Here is a 15365-nt window from a genome sequence, read left to right on the forward strand (position 1 = left end):
ATTTCCCTGGGAGGCTGGAAGTGTGGAGGGTTGCTTTGTTACTGGGGGCTGGTTTTGCAATGCTGCAATGTTGGCCCCCAGTAACAAAATCAGCAGACCAGCATAATCCACACAGCACTTACTTTCATTTCCATCCACTCTGTGCTTTGAAATCTAGTACAGTTTAAAAGCAACCACTGCAGAGTTCTTTGTATATTGAGCAGCAATAAATATGTCAAGCTATCTCTGGGGTTTACTCTTTGCGCTCTAGTGAGCTGAAGTTTTACCTAGTGGAAGTTTTCACTCATCTAAGGTAGCGCAGAGGTTTTTTATGCCTGCCTCAATTTGTAAAACACAGCTTACATAAGTGTATTTTATGTGCATAGCTCTATGGATTAATGCTTTTGCCACAAAGATCCTTTTTTTACTTTTCAGTTCATAAGTTCTAATAGTAATCTAGCACAGTGAACTATGAACTGCCATCAAAGAACTGCATGCAAGTAGCATGGTACCGGTAAGAAAGTTATGTTTGTTCTACTCTTTCATTATCCTAATGTTGCTAAAAAGGATTTCTTTGGGTAGAAATACATTCTTATTATTAAATGTAACCATAACCACAGTGTTACATTTTGAATCCTTAGTTTGTAGTTCTCCAGCCCAAGCACTCGTAAAAATGCCTACACCCCGTAGTCCCCTTTGCCTTATGTAACATTTTCTATACACTGACTTGCACACATATTTTTCTTTGTCTCTATATGTGTTTGATGTGAAGTGCTTCTACACCATAATTTGGTATGCAATGCACTTTAAAACAAATTACATGCATATGAGAGATGAGCACTATTGGAGGATGATAGTAAGGGAACCATTGAAGGACCCCAATAAAGATTGGCATATTTTGGTGCACAGTAAGCCCATCATTTACTGTGTTTTAAAAGTTAATACAGTTGAATATATAATGAAAATTGTGTTGTAGACTGCACCATTTTTGCCATTTTCCCCAAATGTTTTTGGGGACGAGCCCCCCAAAAACCTTCCTTCTGGTGGTCCTGCTCACTCACTGTGCTCAATTGCTACGCAACGTACAGGAGCTGGTCTGACAAAAATTGCCATGGCTACTTTGTGTTACCAGTCAGGCCCAGGGTGGGGGCCAAAGTTAAATTTAGCTCAGTAAAATATAATTAGGTAATTTTGGTGTTTTTTTTTGTTTTTAAGTATCTGTTTGTATATCATTACAACACCTAGCTTTAGCATCACTTTGGCCCATATGTATCATGCATTTTACCCATTGCAAATAGCCCAATTCACTTCCAAATGGCTGTGTGTTCCATGCCTCCCTCAATGCCAGTGCTCTGGAGCTGCAAATAAGTAGCTGGATAACTATACTACAACTTCCACTACAGTCAGCCAACTCATGTGCCCTCAAATAGGTTGACGTACCGATCCTCTTCACCGCCACTCCAATGGGAACACAAAAAGCAACAAGAAGACTTTCATGCAACTTCCCAGCTGACTAGTTTCAATTCAACCTGCCCTGGAACCTAGACCCTACTGCTGGCCTCTGTTGGGGAGATTCTTCAACATCAAACAAACGCTGTACCTAAGGTGCTGGTCCTATGGCTGGTGTGAAAGTGTGCTCCTAACAAAATCCGAAAGTTTGGACTTTTTGGTTCACAACACCTTCAGAGGATCTGGTCTGACCTGATAAGCTGATCCAAAGTAGATGTGCTTCTGCTGGGCAGAAGATTTGGGTTTGTGCCTCTCAGACCTTTCACACAGCAGCAAATCCCAAACAGCAGGACCCCACAGAGAAGGTATCTAGCAAAGTGGAGCCTTCTTTGCTATAACCTGCCGCCTTACCCTGCTGAAAGAATCCGAGCTCCAAAAAAGAGATAAAGTTCGAAGGTAGAAACTGGCACTGGGCAAAGGAGTGAAAAATATCCATCCAGCAAAGAATTTGAGTTTCTCCTCCTTAAACATATCTTGCCAGAAGTCAACGTGTCCACAAAGATCTCATCTAGTAGAAACCCAATTACATGGAGCCCTCTCCTACCAGAGCCTGCTGCCTTCCCCCCACTGATGAATTTTGACTTCCATTTCAAAGAATAAGTCCGAAGGTATACCCGTGTTCAATTGCAATGAGCCTTAACTTGCTACGCGACCAGATGAGCGTGGTTTGCGCCTATCATACTTGTGTGGTATTTTCACATTTAAACTTTAAACATTCATAACTCCAGTTTGTGTTATTGTATTTTTGCCATTTTGGCATCATTTCTTTTGATAAAGATTACTCAATATTTCTAAAGTGGTTCAGTATTTTTATTGTGTTGTGTTTTGACTTTATTGCTGCTTGACTACTTAATACTGCATAACTACTTGACTCATTGCCTCTCAGGTAAGCCTATCTGCTCTTTGCCATAGCTAATAGGGGATTGAGCTCAGGTTAAATTAGTGACTTTACTGCTTTAACCTGAAAATTGTTGTGGTTATAACTTGGGGTGGGTACTCACCCCTACTGAAAGGATACCCTGATTTCTTACAGTGATCCATGTGAGTCACGCCTGCTTTTGTATACCCTTATTACACGAGGCACTTGGCAAGGAAGTGACAAGGAAGTAATGCTTCAATTTCTTACATGTAATCCTATTTCGTCGAGACTACTTTCTCTCCGTATTCAATGCAGCATTCTTGCCTTCTCTACTACATGCTCCACTTCAAATATGGTCTGTTGGTCTTCTTTGGTGGTCAAGTTGTGATGTTTCTGGATAAAGGTTGTCTTTTTAATGTACACCTGGAGGGGTGGAGTTTAAAATGTATTTATTTTTGGTAGGCAGTGGGGTGTCTGTCTCCAGAGTGTGGCCACACCTCATGACATAAGGACTGGGACATGGAAGTAGAATCTGAGCAATGAATGGGATTACACATAAATAATTGATGCATTTACTATTAAACAATGAAGAAGCATTTGTTTAACAACCTATTCCTCTGAATACTCCTAGAGGCTGCTGCTGTTTATACAACACACATACAAATTATGCACTGTGACAGGTGAAACACTCTCCTTATTAGGCATCAGTTTAGAACTTCTCAAAAGGTGCAGCATGATCTACCTGACTGGTAATAATTCACATTCAAAATTAATAAAATAGAAGTGTGTATGCATGTGTGTGTGTGTGTGTGTGTGTGTGTGTGTGTGCGTGCCCTCTCTCTCCCTCTTGATCTGCTAGGAAATTGTACAGAAGTTTGACTCGATAACAAACTATAAATGGCAGTAACTTGTTTTTCATTTTCTCTGTTTTGAAGCTCTTTGGTTGAATTTCAATTACAGGATTCTCTGCCGCAATACAACTCTGCAGCCTGACAGTGGTCTGCAGATGCGTAAAGAGTGATTGCATCTAGGTTCTGGCTCAACCACTGTCTATATATAAAAGAAGAGAAGGGCATGAGGTCATGTCAGGTATCATGTCCCTGTATGCATCTCTTTGGAGTTGATAAATAACTTCAATTTTCTCTGCTTTCTGACAAGCATAACTAGAGCAGTTCTTTGGGGACAGAAATCCTGTCTGGGCGTCATGAAAAATTATTTTACTGGAAAAGATGTGGCAAGATTAGTACACTGGTGTGAACAAGCGTAATTATTGGTTCTCTCTGAATATGGATAGTTCCTCATATATTCTATTTTAAACGGAAAACATCACTGGGATTTCATTGTTTGCAGTAATAGATTTATGTGATTCTGCAATGTAAATTACATTGCAAGAATCTCTGTCACTTTTGGAATCAGAATAGGCCGTCCTCTTTGCACAGTGAAGCTTACACAGAAAAACAAGAATATTTGGAGTAATACCTTTCATATGCGATATAATCCACTGTGCACTCATTCTCTTGAAAAAAATTCATCCAATAGAAAATGCTTGATTTTAATTCAGATGTATTGAAATCTCTTCAAAAGCAGCTACACTGAAGCATGCTAATATTACAGAATGCAACTAAGACACTATTTTAAAGTTTTGAAACAAAGCGTGCATGTTTGGGACAAGTAATTAGAAATAATAAGAATACAATCCTCACTCAACCTGCGGTAGTCCAAAAAATATGATACTGTGCTTGTGATTACCTCATTACTCCAGGAAACATATAAAAATAATACGCCATATTAAATCTGAAGGATTCCTATGGAGCAATAATTGTGTAGCCATTTAGGGGTCGATTACGATGTCAGTCGGAAGTGCCTCCAGGTCCTGTTGGGGGCGGTCTGAGCGTCAAATTGTAGCTTCGGAGACGGTTGCTTCAACCGCAGTATTATGATGCCCTAATAGACATTGCTTACCGACCAATGTGGTTCCTCTGAATCCAATTGGAAATTCTGCCCGTGAAGCTCTTGGAAGCAAGTTCCGGCCATGGAACTGACTGCCCTATTACGATTTGTATTTCCAATGTGAAGTCTGTTTCTGTCCAACCACCTCATCAGAGCATGCAGAAGGGGAGTCTCTTAAGTCCAAAATTCATCACAACATGCTTCATGGAGGCCATTGCGTATGTTTTCCCTCTGCTGTACATTATCGATGAATATGAGAATATGAAACATTGCGGAAATCGCTGCTGGTAAGTTACACACCTACCCATACACATTAACGTAACTACCAAAGTGAATGTCAATTGAGATTAAAGTCTCCTGAAGCATACTGAGCATGGTAAGTGGGAGAATGTCATCACCAGGACTCCACAGTTTGAACTTGTAATACTGGGATAAACACAAATTTAAGTCTGACCAGAAATGGATATAGGTACATGTATGTATGTATACATAAATGCATGGATGAGTACAACACAGAGCAAAAAGCAACATTTCATGGCAACAGAACATCAATGCCTGTAGGTGACAGGCCCAGCTGAACTATTATGATCCTCTTGGTCATGCCTCACAAGTCCTGCCACAGTTTCTTGTAGTCGGCACAAAGCCGACGTGTGACACCCACTGAGCGCACTTTCAGAAGGGAGTTGACCTGTAAGGATTACAGGTGACAGGCCTTTGCTTCACATGCAACATGTACATATACAAATACTTCAGTGTTCTACTAGATAACAGTAGATTATCTACTGATAATCCATGCTGAGATCTTCTGTTCCTTGCCTGTAGTCTTCTTATCTTTTTATTTTCATCTTTATCAATTATAAGTGTATTGCACAGTACTATGTTTTTATCTTATGATTGTTTGACAACAGAAACTTTGGTTACATTATTTGTTGAAATGTGCTAATTTTTTCTTTCTTTTTTTTTTTTCTTCTTTCTTTTTCTTTTTCCTTCTTTTCTCTTTTTTTTCTTTTTCTTTTTTTTCTGTTTTCTTGTGTTCTTCCATACTTTTCTTGATGCCGGCGACTTCTGGAATTCAAAGTTGATGTCCCTCCCAGCTCGGCTTTCCTGACTTTTGCCAGCCATATCCTATGTGAGATCATCTTAACAGAAGTTGCACAATCCCTGTTCTTAGATCTAAATGTTTAAATCAGTTTCTGAATTTAAATTTATGTACACATGTATTTGTTTCCTGTACTTCAGCAGTTACATATTTCCTTTTTCCTCTTTTTCTCTACCCTGTTATTATTCGCACTCTTTTCACTTCTTGATAATGTTTTTATGATTGATATATTGGTAATCGATTTTTACAGAATCCCGGGCTTGCCGACTAGTTCTTTTTTATCTTCGGCTTCCTTGCCATCTTCTAGAGAGATGTCTTTTTAATGTACCTATGAACATTTTGCATCTATGTGCATACATTATGCGATTGCTTGTATTTTTGCACTATTATTGCGTATTTTGCACTATTGCAGTTTTGCACTATGAATGTACATTTTGCACATCAATGCTATTACAAACTGCACTGTAACTTGCGTATTTGCACAATTAGTATTTGCACTTTATAACAAGTTTGTTTATGTCATTTTGTACATCTTTATAAATTTAGGATGGCAAGAGAAAGTTATAACTCACAGCCCATATCAAAGATACTTGTTTCAAAATTTAAGACGTAATAATTACAAGTATATTTGTATATTTTGTATAAATACTACTTACCATGTATTTTTTCTATGTCTGTTATCACAAGCATCACATGATTATAGAGTGCTAAGTATATAAGGGAAACAATAATGGCGGTTACCTTATGTGATCAAGGCCAGCTTGTGGCCGAAACGCGTAATGGCGTGCTGTGTGGGTGCTGACGTCCATTAAAATCCTTTGAAGCACGATTTGGCGTCCGTGTGCTTTCTTCTTCGCCCGCCTGGAAGTGGGAGATCGCGTTTGGTGTTCATATACAAATACTTGTACACATAGGTGATGAACAGATTGCCAAAACAATCTAAAAGTTAGCATAATGGTTTTCTCAGCACTTCACCTGTATCAATGAGGACTGTTTCCCATGAGAACAGTGACGTCATTTTAAGACCAGTACATTCACAACTACAGCAGTGTCATTCCCAGAAGAGTTACATATATAATTTGCAATGTTCGAAACAGGTTTAAATGGCTGTCCCTATGATTACTAATGCCAGATGTGCATGGTTATTGTCCATGTAAACTAACAATGCTGTCTGATCATCACTGACCTGCTCCTCTGATGTGCAATATAGCTGCCTGTACAGGGGAAGGAGTGTGTAGACCAGCATTTTCAGTTCCTCAGCTGTGAAGGCCAGGGCCTTGCGCCCTGTACAGTGAGACATTGTACCTCCCAGAAGATGTGGACAGCAGCAGAGTGATGGGGAGATCCTAAAATAATGCAGTTAGTGTGGGCAAGTGAACTCTCTCTGAAACCGCCAGACTTATATCTAGACCCCATAAGTGGTCTTCCGTCCAGGTGGCCAAAGCGATAGGACCGCGTTGGTCGCATTTTCCAAACCAATGCATTCCAAAGCATTCCATTGCTTACTGACACCACGGCAACCTTGGGGTTAAAAAAATATCTGCGGTCCGCAAGTAACTTTGATACATGACTAATGGGAGTTTACCACGTCGGTTTACACGCAAGATGGGCACAATACAAGATCTGCAACTGTCACCATAACACCTAACAGCATATGGTTGTGTCTGATCCAGTTATAAACTGCCTGCCGTGACTTTTAAAAAATCGGTCTGCGGTGCAAACACTTTTGTCAATGTTGTGTGTTTGTGAATGATATCCCATGCCTGGATGCATCATATTTCTGGTGAAAGGGGCATCGAACTGAAATGTTCACTCTCCCATGATGACCTAACTTTGAGAGGCACATGCCACACCAATTGGGAGGCTAATACCAACAGGAAAATGACTACTCCATCTTGGTACTTAGGGTTTATATGAGCCAATATGTGTCTAAGGTGCATTTCAGGTACAGATTACACCCAGTCACTGCATTATAAGACAGTGTGACCCACTGTGCGATCTGTGTGACGTGCAGGTTGAAAGGGGATGTGTGTTTAAAGTCATGGATACTACATTGCAAGAAGAATGACTACACTCTGATATAAAGCAGCCTACATACACTTTGCTCTGCTATGTGAGTGTATAGGACATCTTTGTTTGCTACACTGATGTGTACAATAGCATTTTATGACACTTTTACATTGTAAATGGTTTGTGTATCTCATTGTTTGTGGAATGCAAACATAACAACATGAATGTGTCCACCATGTACAATTAGTGTGCCTTTAATGCATTGTGGAATCCAAGAGGTCATGCATTATAGGATCCTAATTTATGTACAGATGAATTACAAAATTGATATCTGAAAATTAAGTATACGCTTCTTGGCTTGTGAGTTTTGGAGTATGTCCTGCTTAATTTTGCATGAACAACAACTGACACTGCTGGAAATTACACTACAGCACTACCATAGCTGTGTTACCAAACATCTTATACATGTTTAGCAATGACATGTAAGCTGTGATATGTATGTAATGATAATATTCATCAGTGAAATGTGTTTTTCATAGACATGGAGTGTTATGTGCGTTTAATTGCTCTTTGCTGTTGGTCTAAGTGCATGTTGCATGGTACATTTTGAACTAACATCAACTTTGTATACACTCTACACATAGGTATCACAGAAGAGCCGGAAGACAGCCTCCTCTGTGCAGGCCCTTTACAGACCTCCAAACAAAGAAAGAGAGAGACATACTCAAAAAATACTGTCTCACAAGGGCATGAGTCGATGATTTGTGCCAGCAGTTGCCACTTTATTTGCAGCCTCAGCGCACCTATCAAACAGCACTAAACCCCTAGGTGAAGGTGATGGCACCACTGCATTTCTTTGACATGGGAACATTCCAATACACAGTGGCAACATCGGGTGGAATGTACAAACCAATGTTTAGTATTGTTTTTTATGATGTGTTGAAGGCATTGAGCCGATGCATGGGCCACTATATCACGTTTCTGAAAGCTGGAGAATTGGCTGCCATCAAGGGTGATTTTTATGCTTTTGGTTGAATAACCCATGTAATTGGAGCAGTTGATGGCACTCATGTTGCTTTGATACCACAATAGGTCAATGAACAGGTGTATCACAACAGGAAACACTTTCACTCCATCAATGTCCAGGTGGTGTGTTTGCCTTAGATGTGCAATTCACATGTCTGTGCCAAATTTCCGGGGTCTGCACATGACTCATATATCCTGCGTAACAGCATCATCCCACATTTAATGAGTCAACTGCAACCTGAACATGCCTGGCTTGTTGGTTATGCTGTATATGAATGTTGTACTGTGTGTTGTTTGTATGTAAGATAGGAACTAATTTCTATCTTCAGTGTAGAATACCCGGTTACCGACACCACTGTGCTACCCAGTTACCCCATCAGAAGTGGGATTTAATGAGTCTCATGTCTGGACCAGGTAGATAGTGGATCCTAAAGTCAAGATTCCACTGTCTGGATAAGACGTGAGGAGCCTTCCAATATACCCCAAGAAAGGTGGGCTAGATAATCGTGGCTTGTTGCATGCTACACAACATAGAAATTCATAAGAACATACCTCTAATTGAGGACACAGGAGACCAGCAGGTGCCACCAATGGAGGATCCAGATCTGGGCAATGATGACAGTGGTGATGATGATGATGAAGTAGACTGGAGACAACAGCTTATCAACAACTTTTTCACATGACTGTAAGTGTGCAATGAGAGAAGGTTACTAACCACTATTGCTCGTTGTTGTGTAGCTGGTGGACAATGTGTATGTATGCTTAAGAGTGTAGGATAAGTGTCCTGAAGTTTGTTGGAGACTTGTTTTAAAAGGTTTAAATTTACATGTTCAGTGTTTCAGTGAAGCCTATCTAGTGATAACAATCACTTTGTTGTGGCTGAAGTGTCCTAATTCTCTGACTTGTGAAACATTATTTATGATTAATGTTTTTTCCTAGTATATTTTGCCATGTTCTACAGAGTGGACTTCTGAGTTGTGATATCACTAGACATATGATGCTGCGACAGACACCAACATAGACATGGAAATATTACTGAAACAACTGGCACTCACTTTCTTCTGACAACAGTCTCGTATTTTTGTTATTAGTGATTTTATCTACTGTGTGATATTAATACAGTACGTGTTCAGGTATCAGTTTGTATCTGGACAATAAAAAATGTGTTTCTCCATTTCTGTGTGCATTGTCTGATATCACACATCTAAACAAGTTCTGATCTAAATTTGAAAATGATGAAGTAGTTGACTAACAATGATTGTTGATCGGGCTGGCAACTAGTGATGAGTGTGTATACAATTGACTTCCTTTGAATATTTAGCATGGACTACAGTTTGTCTGGTACTCCGATTGTGTATATCTATCTTGTTGTGCAAAGGCTCATTAACTTAGTGGCACTTAAGTTACAACTTACAAGTACTTGATTACCTAGGTTGGTGACACTTACGTTTGTGATAAAAAAGAGGATGACAACGATTTGAGTTTGTAGTCAAAGTCACAACATGAGCTAGTATTGATGAGTAAAGTGGTTTATTTTGACATACATTGTGCATAGGTGACGACATGTAATAGAGATGTGCTCATAAATCAAAAAAATATATGAAGATTGGAGTTGACAGTGTTTACTGATAAAATCGAAAAGAGCCTAGCATCAGTTATCCAAGTCCAAAGTTCGACTGTGTACCTCCATCAGATGTGTAACAGTTTGTATGGTCAGTCAACAAAGTGAACGCTTGGCACACAATGGATTACACCTTTTTTTACTTGCTGGTGGTAGTACATTGCTTATCTTTCCACGGACCACCCTTCCCACGTTTGATTGGGGGAACCACAACTGTAGTCTCCTGGGATACTAGGGAATTGCCACCTGGCTCAACGTCCCTCCCTGTGGATTGTGCAAATGTTGTTGGCACAGATGGAGTTAGCAAACAGGGAGGGATGATTTCCTCACAAGCTAACTTTAGGAGGCTGGTACTGATATCCCGCAGCACCCCTGAGAACTCGTCTATTTGTTAGTTGAAACGTCCGCCTTTAGTCTTGGGAGGACTGCAGCTGTTCAATGTTCCAGAGGTGTTTTTCAACCTGGCCCATTGCTCCCTGGTACCCCTCGTAGGCATTGAGTAACCAGGATAGATTTTGGTGGGTATCTGTAGCACCAGCTGATGGACGCCGTGGATCCACACAACCCCTCCCTCCACTGCTACCCCCAGGGGCATGCACAGTTTGCAGTGGCACAGTCAAACCTGAACCTCCTTCCTCATTGACTGTGCTGTTGTCTGTCAACTGCAGAGTGCTCAGTGTAGCTGTGCTGGTGTTGTTTACCATGGCTGCTGTGTCTGTCAGGGTAGGGGTCAGCTGGGAGCTGCTAGCTGAGGTGCACCTGACACTCTGTAGATGACACTTGTGGATTACTGTGATACACATTTGTAGAATGTCAATGACATACTTACCCTTCAAATCAAAATGTTTTAGTTTTTCTGGCCTGTTTCCTGGGCATAGTCTATGTATCACCAGTCACATAGTGAGGGAAGTGTACTAGCAAGATGTCTGACACTGGTGCATGATGTTTGGACACATGCCTTGATGGGAGTTGGGTTCAAGTCAAACACCATGCACCTGTGCCAGCTATCTTGCAATTACACTTCCCCTCGTTGTCAGGACACCACTTTTCCTGGTGGCCTGGTTGGGCTGGGTGGGGAGGTGTGTGTAGGACAGAGCCAGATGAGAGATGTTCTCATTGCAAACACTCCTCCTCCCACCCAGCCCACCCAGCCCACCAGTAACATTGCTTTCCTGACAGTGGTTGGAAATGTACAAGTCATAACTCAGAGTTTTGCTTGATATACATCATAATACGGTGGTAGGAGTCATTGCAGACTAGTCGGGCGTAATGTATCCGTGACCGCATCGGTCGGACGGACTTTCTGACCAACATCGTAATAAGCCCCTTAGTATTTATTTCAGATTTAAAGATGTAATAATAAATATCAAAAATAATCACTAGCTTCATTCCTCTCAGTTTCTGCACATAGTTCATACAGCACAATGCTGTTGTCAATCGCTAAAACTTTTCCATTGTTTGATGTAGTATTTACAACATTAACTCTTCGATGAGTGAGGTGCATCACTAAGAAAATTTGATTTTTTCGTAAATGGGAAGTTATTAGTTAAATGGTTCAGTAATCAATTTTGTTGTAAATCCTAATTCAGTTGCAAACAATGTAAAGACAGTGAAACTCATCCAATGGAAAAGAACGAGGCATATGTTTTCAGAATTTTCGCCCATTTCAGCATAACAAATGACCATATTTTTCTTCTTTAAATCAGGCCCGAATGTACACTGAGTTCCAATTCTGTGTTCAACTATAGTGGCATCTTAGAGTCCATCAATATAATATAGCAACTTTCTAAACTATTAAGGCTCAATTCACGATTGCCACCTCTTATAAGTTTAGGAATGTGGTCAATTCTATAAAATCTTAACAGATTGCAATTTCTCTTATCAATTTATTTGAAATGTCTAGCAAGAGGTTAATGTGGGTCGGCATGTGCTCCACTATCCTTTTCTTAAGTGGATGGATTGTGCTGCCTATATAAATCTTCTCATATTGAAAAATTAGTACATATAATGTGTGGTCAGTGATGCAAGTAATGTACTTATTGATTGTATTCTTCCTTTCTTGGGAGACATAGTATTTAGACATGTTACTGCTGAATCTTCAGGCTTAGTATTGTTGAAACATAAAAAACCCTTATGTTATTCTAATATCCACTTGTTGAGCACATGTGCACCAAAAATGCCTCTTAGGGCTGGGGTAGAGGGAGGTAACTGCTTCCATAGTTATTCATGTGCTTTTCTGAACAACCATGTTTTCAGTTCTTCCATGAATCCCTTGTAGATCCCCGCAGATCTTATTTCAAGGGGGAAGGTGTTCCAAGTGTGAGAAGCAGACACAGGTCTTCCCTAATCTCTTCCTTTTACTCCTAGGAACAACCAAAAGGTTTAATGTGCTGATCTAAGCTGGCAGTTAGGGATGAAGTGCTGAATTTGAAAGAAAGGAAAGCAGGGCTTTTACCGTGAAGAGATTTGAAGATTAGTTTAATTTTAAAAAATGGACCTCTGAGCTACTGGAAGCCAGTGCAGTTTTTTTCTTAAGCGTCTGATGTGGCAATATCTAGGTTGCCAAGAGGCCAGCCTGGGTGCCTGATTTTGTACTATCTGCAGTCTGTGCGCGAGGCAAGAAGGAAGTCCCAAATAAAGACCATTGGCATGAACAATAAGGGACATTACTAGAGCAATTATGATTTGAATAATCAGTTCAATGGTTAAGTACCTTCTTATTTTCTTTATTTTTTGAAGTTGCTAGAAACAGAATAAGGTCACTGCACCTTATGACCATTTTTTAGGGAGGTGAGGATCGCCCATCTCTGAAGGCCAAAGAGAGGGATTCTATAGGTACAGTTTTTTCTTCTTCACCACTAACTTAGTTTTTTTGGACTTCAATTTCAATTGATGGTTATGCATCCAATTTCATATGTAGAGCATTGTGTTCTGGAAGAAGGTTTTTGAACATGGCGTATTGTTAATTGTGAAAATCAGCTGCATGCCATCAGCATAGTTATATATCTTCACCTTATGCTGCTGGAGAGAGTATCTCTTAGTCCGGATATAGCAATTAAATTAGAGAGGTGAGAGGAATGCGCCCTGGGACACTCCGGAAACAAGTTGAACTTTTGGTACGCAGAACGGAAAAAGGCAGACCGCCTGAGTATAATTTGCTAGAAATGACTTCATCCACTCAAGGGCGATGCCTTGCAAACCCTCAGTTCTCAGACAGGTGATCAAAATGAGATGGTTTTCCATGTCAAAAGCCGCTGAGAGATCCAAAAGGACCAGTGCCTCTATACTCTCTATCCCTCAAATCATCCGAGGTGCCAAAATAACTGCCTCCGTTGAGTGTGCTGGTCAGAAGCTAGTCTGGTTGGGGTTAGAAAAAGTGGACTCCTCCAAGAAGTTTGTCAAAAAAATAAGTAAAGAGATGGGCCTATAGTTTTTCAGGTTGGTAGAATCCTTCCCAGCTTTTTTTGAAGGGGGAGTACCATTGCCTTCATGAAGGAATGAGGGACTTTCCCCTCCCTAAGCAATTGATTAAGGTTGTATTTGGGAAGTGGGAAAAATTGTTTTTCGAATCTTGGGGGACGGATGTCATTAGGACCGACAGATTAGTCCTTGACCAACAGTTCATAAAAGTGATCTCGGCTGAAACCTGAGAAGGCCAAGAGGACCCATGGGTTACTATCTTCAGGTGGAGACCCCACATTAAAAGAGCTGGAATGATTCTATCTTTTTTCATCTTTAGTTTATCCATAAAGAGGAGTTCAAGGCATTGCATAGCTCTTGAGAGAGGAGCCCAGGTGTGGTTACTCTGTCTGGATCAGATAGTTATTTGACTGTCTCAGATAGATACCCTGGTTTAATTTTCAGTGTTCACAATTTAATTAGAAAAAAACGTTGCTTTTACCTGTGAAAATAAGTTTTTATAATTTTTCAAACACCGAACAAAAGCATTTCTCTTTTCAGGTGTGTAGGAGTTTCTCCATTTCTGTTCTGTTTCAGTTTGGCAAGCTTTAAAGTCTTTGAAAATCATGTTGCCGAGATTTGTTTATTACTTGTAAGGGGGCATGAATATTGCTGGCGACTGTCAGCCAGTTTGTTAGTGCCTCCTCAGATTTTTCAAGGTTCACGGTGGAGATAGGAAGGGAAAGTGATAGAAAGAAAGAATCTTTCAGTGAAAACCTAATAATGTGGTGATCTGATCATGTGCAAGTTGAGACCGTAAGGTACAACATGGTTAAGTTGGATGACCAAGCGTGGCCTAATAAGTTACCTTTTTTTGTGTGTGGTCTCCTTCACATATTGAGCAAGGTTAAAACTGGTGAAAGATGCCCCTATTAGCTGTACCTCTTGAGGATGTGACACAATTTCTGCTGATCTTATCATTGAGGCTAGACCCTTTCCTGAATGTTATCTGTGGATATTTTGTAATATATTTTCCCCAGTCACAGGTTCCAACTTCAAGAAGGACCAATGTCTACGGAAAATTATCTTCACTTTCCCTGGTTCCTATAAGTAGTAATAAAACTGATCACATTATCAGCATTGTTTTTCTTTTTACTTTCTACTTGAATTTCTGAATCACTAACTATTCTTCAGCTAGAAAGTGTTCTTCTGTACTGCAATTCCTCTTGCCTCTTACCAGTTCTCCATAGCTAATGCTTTATATGCAATATTTTGGATGATTGCTATGTCCATGAAGGAGACTTTTATGTATCATTTCCTTCCAGAACAACTTAGTCATGAGTGTGTTCTTCTTCGTGGATATGCTTGTCAACTAATTCTACTTGATGTTTACTGATGTGACTAGTAAAGTGCAAATTCTGATTATCACCATTGAGCATACTGACAAATGTATATACCTCCCCCCCTCTCGCAATAAACCTGATCCATAACAGAATTTGTTCAAATCCAGTTGAAGAGCTGAGGACTTGCTCCTTCCACCAGCCCAAATACAAATGTGCATAGCTGATGGCGAATCAGGTCTGCATTGTTGTCCTTTTCAGTTGTTTACACAATAGCCTCAAATAAAAATTCATTATTAGCTAAGCAAATTATCAACATATCTCAACACATTTCACTATGCAACTAACATGTCACTGAGTGTGCCCTTGAGAAATGTTGATAGGCATTGACACAATTCACATGTAAAAAACTGGTGAATAAACTATTGACATCCAGTGCCATAAGTAGGTATCCTTCTTCTCATGTTATGCCCTGCATACTGGATGGAAAATCCTTTTTCTCCAGTATATGGAATGGCAAGGTTTGTAACGTATGTCTCAAAAAGAAATCAATATATCTTGAGGTATTTTCCA

The sequence above is a fragment of the Triturus cristatus genome, chromosome 8 (genome assembly GCF_964204655.1).
Source record: "Triturus cristatus chromosome 8, aTriCri1.1, whole genome shotgun sequence".
NCBI classification, from domain to species: domain Eukaryota; kingdom Metazoa; phylum Chordata; class Amphibia; order Caudata; family Salamandridae; genus Triturus; species Triturus cristatus.